The sequence below is a fragment of the Pogoniulus pusillus genome, chromosome 8, assembly GCF_015220805.1.
Source record: "Pogoniulus pusillus isolate bPogPus1 chromosome 8, bPogPus1.pri, whole genome shotgun sequence".
Classification (NCBI taxonomy): domain Eukaryota; kingdom Metazoa; phylum Chordata; class Aves; order Piciformes; family Lybiidae; genus Pogoniulus; species Pogoniulus pusillus.
The window spans coordinates 5,208,859-5,214,453 of NC_087271.1; positions in this window are offsets into that span (position 1 = coordinate 5,208,859).

A 5,595-nucleotide genomic window follows, 5' to 3' on the forward strand; every position below is an offset into this window, starting at 1 on the left:
CCCCCATTGCAGAAAATAGAATAAACAAAAAGAATCCAACCCCACACTTAGCTGAGTTCAAACACATGCCCACAGATTTGTGTCCCAGAGCAGCCCCAAAGCTGCCTGTCAGCTGTGAGCAGTGACTACACACACGGTGTAGCCAGTTCTTGCTACAAATCAAACCTGGTCTGAGGGTGGGCAGGGGAAGCTGTGCCCTGCCGGTCAGTTATTGGAGCCTACAACAAAAAGCCAAGCCAGCAGGTTGCCTGGTTCCCAGTCAGCTTGTGCCTGTACAAAGCAAAGCCATCATTAACCCCAGCAGCTTTCTGCAGGTGAATGTTCAGCATGGCTGTTGCAAAGGTGTCTGACAAGCAGATGGTATATGCAAGCATTACTTACACCTCTTGACAGCTGCTGGTGCATAGCCTGTTCTTGTCTTTGTTGTGCATTAGGCTTGCTTATTCTATCAGATTCTTACTCCCTTGTGCCAAGAGAGGTGTAGGTTGGGTGTTAGGAGGCATTTCTTCAGTGAAAGAGTTATCAGGCATTGGAATAGGCTGCCTAGGGAGGTGGTAGAGTCCCCATCCCTGAGCAGTATTTTAGAGTTGTGTAGGTGTAGATTTAGTGCTTAGGGACATATTTTAGTCAAGGACTTGTCGGTGTTGGGTTGATGGTTGGTCTTGATGATCTCAAAGAGCTTTTCCAGTCCAGCAGTTCTGTGATTCTGTGGATATCTCAGACAGTTAGACAGAGCAGAGTTGGTGACTTTCCCGATGTCATGGTGAGCTGTGAGAAGATGCTGAGGTAAAGTTGAGTGCAGCCTTTCTTGCAAGTCAACATGTCTGCTGGGTCAGAAGTGTTCTCTATGGCCCAGTCTGGAGGGGCAGATGCAAGAGGAATGTCTGGGATTACTACTTTTGAGGTGAAGGTGTACTGTTCATGTCTCTTTTTGTGGCAGAAGGAAAAAGTGCTTGGGTGTTTGGCTCTCCATGTGCCTCAGGGCTCAGAGTATCTGGTAAGGCAATCATGGTGTGGGAGGAGGAGGACAGGTAGTGTCCCTGTCCCAGAGGATGGACCTGCTGTCTGTATTCCTTGCTCGCCGTGGCCAGCACTGCCTTGCTGAAGGCCCAGAGCCTGCTGGCAAGATGCAGCCTCTGAATCTGCTCCCTGGAGTGGTGTCAAACAGTGCAAGACTCACATGGAAGGGTGTTAACAACTGTTTCAAGTCTGTCATTTGTCTGCAGGGTCAGCACAGCGACACGTCCTACTCCTTTGCAGTAGATTTGCACTGCCTAGTCTGTTAGTGTACCTTTCTTTAAAGGCATGAATTCAGCTCTTACCCTCAAACTCTGATTCTAAGACAGACAAAGTTTAGGCATTACCTAATCCCCAGTGTAATAATTAACCTGCCCTTAAGATTATGAAAGCACTCCAGAGATCCCCCAGCCAGTGTGGCAATGGCTGAAATGACACACTCTGACTGAGGTGCTCTTTGTTTAGTTTGTGAGAAACCTCTATCATAGAATCATTTCAACTGAAAAAATAACCTTAAGGTCTTTGAGTCCAACCGTTCTCTAACTACTAAGTCTGGATGCTGAATCTTGTCCCCTGGCAACACATCTCTGTATCTTTTAAACACCCCCAGGAATGGTGATTCAACCATATCATAGAATCAACCAAGTTGGAAGACACCTCCAGTCCAACCTATCACCCACCCCTATCCAGTCAACTAGACCATGGCACTAAGTGCCTCAGCCAGGCTTTTCTTGAACACCTCCAGGGATGGTGACTCCACCACCTCCCTGGGCAGCCCATTCCAATGCCAATCACTCTCTCTAACAACAACTTCCTCCTAACATCCAGCCTAGACCTCCCCGGCACAACTTGACACTGTGTCCCCTTGTTTCGTTGCTGGTTGCCTGGCAGAAGAGACCAACCCCCACCTGACTATAAATGACCTAATATCCTATCCCTTTTTCATTTCTCACTGTAGTTTTACCTCAATATGTAGCTTTCCCCATAACAGCAATCAGAATTTAATGGGAGTGATACATAATAAAGTGAATGGCTACTTGTATGTGCAGTTGCTCACAAATGCTTGTTCTGTGTCAACACCTATTTAGGCAGGAGATGCTTTCACAGTCACCCAAGCAGAAAAGAGAAATGATGGACCTGATGCATCACAAGAGGAGTTGTTCTTTCAGTGGCTTTAATTCACAGAGTTTGAATTACATGTTTGTCAGGTAAGGTGCAACATGATATTAGAAAAATCATGAGCTTCTACTGGGTTGTCTCTGAGTGGACCAGAAGGTTAAGTTTACTAAGTGATTCATGGCAATTTATTTTCTCAATCAAGGCAGCAGCCAAAATGGAAAGGTTTGCTCAGCTCTGCATGCCTTTATGTCAGCTTATTATTTCTCTGGATTACTGCTATTTGTTCAGCAGAGGAAGGAATTCTATGAAGGGAAGCTAGCAGCCTGTTGTCATTTTTATAGAGACTGTGCACATTTCATTCAAGTTATCATTTTGTTTTAAAGGGAAACAAACTCTGCACATAACACTAATTATTTTCATTGTTGACTCTCTTTTGGTTTCTTTACCTGCAGCCTGTGTTTTTAGCAGTCTTGGTGTTTAATCTGACTGCACAATGTGTGCTGGAAAATATGCAGCTACTTCCTTCACAAACATTTTCATGCTGTGGCATCCCTTCACCTCTCTGTTAGATCCAAATGGTGGTGAGAAAATGCTACTAGAAAAAAATGCTGCTTAAATATCTTGCCTTTCAGAGGACAGTTAGTGCATAGGTCTTGGTTGTAAATGTTGCAGTGATTGTGTTTCATGTGCTGGACTATTTCCAGTTACTAGAGCTGGTACACCAAGTGCTCTGGGATAAATACCCAGAGCATTTCATGTAGGTCACTCTCTTAGCCATACACTTGGTAGGAGAGCAGTAAAGTGTGAGACCCAAAGTGGAAGGCAGAAACCTCTTGTGTAGCTTTACTTAGCATGAAAATTAAAGGAAATGAGTTTTGAGGGTTTTTTAAAGCAGTCATGGAGGCACAGCCTGTTGTTAAAAGCACAGCAGATGCTGTGGCAGACTTGGTCTTAGGCCTACTAATGCTTCCCACAAAGGTGTACAGTGCAAGAGCTGCAAGGAATGTGCTTGGAAATGGTGGTAGCTTCACAGGTATTCATCCACACTTCCCCACAGACATCTGAATATCCCTGCATTTGTCTTACACTCTTGTGTGACCACTGTTCTGATTGTATTTGAACTTAACCATTTGCATGGTCCTGTAAGAAACAGTCTGGCAGTATCTTATTGTGAAGTTGCAGAGAGGTAAGAGAGGGATCAATAGCACAGCAGAGCCTTACTATTGAGATAGAGCCTAGCATGGCTAATCTGCCATAGAGTGAATGTGCATTTCCATGAGCTGATCTCACTGCAACTTTGAACTCTACCAGGACAGGTAATGGGGTATGATAATAAATGCTAGCAATGGATAAGGCAAGAAAAAGCTTTCTCAGTCTGGATGCTGTGCACACTTCTGCCTTTGTACAAATAGTCCTTGGACCCACTCTTTCCTAGGCAGCAGTTAGTGACAGACAGTCGAAATGCCCAGTGATGACAGTGACAAGACAGAGCAGTGAGCAGTGGACAGCTAGCATGGCAGAATGATTAGAGAGGTTGTAACCTAGGATGAATACCACTGTTGACAAACATGACATTGGAAATAGGAACAAACACAAATGGTAGATAAGTCGTGGCTCTCCCATGGACTCTCTTCAGCAGATCCCTGTCTCTTCTGAACTGGGGAGCTCAGAACTGGACAGAGTGTTGCAGGTGTGGTCTCACCAGGGCAGAGTGGAGTGGGAGCAGAACCTCCCTAGATTTGCCAGGTGCACCTTTCCTGATGCACACCAGGATGAACAGGTTACATCATCACTTCTTCCTGGCTTCAACCATGGGCAGCTCTGAATCATAGAATCAACCAGGGTGGAAGAGACCTCCAAGATCATCCAATCCAACCCTAGCACACAGCCCTAGCCAAGCAACTAGACCATGGTACTAAGTGCCCCAGCCAGTCTTTTCTTGAACACCTCTAGGGACAGCAACTCCACCACCTCCCTGGGCACCCCATTCCAATGCCAATCAATCTTTCTGTGAAGAATTTCCTCCTAACATCCAGCTTATTTCTCCCCTGGCACAACTTGAGACTGTGTCCCCTTGTTCTGTTGCTGGTTGCCTGGCAGAAGACACCAACCCCCACATGGCTACAGCCTCCCTTCAGGTAGTTGCAGACAACAAAGAGGGCCAAGACGTTTCAGGACTTGTGTGGTATATGTTAGAGTGGATCACTCCCCCAGTAACTTACTGTAAATCTGCCCCAGAGAGAGAGAGAGAGAGAGAGAGAGAATTCACTGCTACTGAATTTGGAAAGTCAAAAAAACCTGTGTTTTTACAGGTAAACTAAATACAACAAAATAAACCATTACAGAATATAGCAACCTTAGAGGAGGTGGGGATGGAGTGAAGTAGCCAAGCAGCTGAAACAGCAGCAGGGGAGGAGAGAAGTGAGTGCAGCAAAGTACTGTGTCCAGTTCTGGGCCTCTCAGTTCAAGAGAGATGTTGAGATACTGGAAGGTGTCCAGGGAAGGGTGATGAAGCTGGTGAGGGGCCTGGAACACAGCCCTGTGAGGAGAGGCTAAGGGAGCTGAGAGTGATTAGCCTGGAGAAGAGGAGGCTCAGGGGTGACCTCACTGCTGTCTACAACTACCTGAAGGGAGGCTGTAGCCAGATGGGATTGGTCTCTTCTCCCAGGCAACCAGCAACAGGACAAGGAGACACAGTCTCAAGTTATGCCAGGGGAAGTATAGGCTGGATGTTAGGAGGAAGTTGTTGGCAGAGAGATTGATTGGCATTGGAATGGGCTGCCCAGGGAGGCGGAGTTGCCATCCCTGGAGTTGTTCAAGACAAGACTGGATGGGGCACTTGGTGTCATGGTCTGGTTGGGCTGGGTGCTAGGTTGGTCTGGGTGATCTTGGAGGTCTCCTCCAAGCTGGTTGATTCTATGGTTCTAGAAGTCAGACCACAACCAGAAGCAGCAAACTCCTTTGGGATGACTCATCTAGAGCGCCAAACTGTGTATCTGTGGGTAGGAACTGCAGGTGATTGGAACAGAATAACCAGGAGCAAATAACGGAACATGGTTTGGTGAGTACATTTGCCAATGCTTTTAGTACTCCTAGGTGTAACCCATCTGGCCCCACAGACTTGTGTGCAATACAATTGCTCTTTCTGTGTCTGCTCAGCTCAGAAAAACATCAATCTTCTTGTGTCACAGGTGGCTTTCTGTTAATTCAATCCTCTCACTCCAATGTGATGTTCTCTTTATCCCACACTGAGAGATCAGAAGGTTGACTAAGACTTCTGGGGTCATTTCTATTCTACTATAATTACAAGATGATCCTCCTCACTTATCCCTGAAGTGTTTTATCTAATCTACTTTGAGCATAACTTTGCTGTTGCATCAGTGACTCCCTTTGAAAACCTGCTCTACTGCATAGTGGACTTAGGGGCAGATTTATTTCATCAGTGAGCTAAGCTTTACG